Genomic DNA, 216 nt, shown 5'->3' with positions numbered 1-216 from the left:
TTTGCTGTTTCGAAAAGAAGCCATTCATCATCAAAGTCGTCTGCATGCAGAGAAGGACTTACCAAAGGGAAGCGTCTTTCTGAACTCACCTTGTTCTGTCCTTGTGCGCTTTGACTCTTTTATACTGTATGGCAGCTGGATTTCTCCTGTTGGCCAGAAATTTTTATTGAATCCAATTAAAGCATGATGATGTAAAGACTAACCTCCCACACACAC

This window comes from Cyprinus carpio, chromosome A2, assembly GCF_018340385.1.
Source record: "Cyprinus carpio isolate SPL01 chromosome A2, ASM1834038v1, whole genome shotgun sequence".
NCBI classification, from domain to species: domain Eukaryota; kingdom Metazoa; phylum Chordata; class Actinopteri; order Cypriniformes; family Cyprinidae; genus Cyprinus; species Cyprinus carpio.
Note: the sequence above shows the minus strand (reverse complement) of the source record.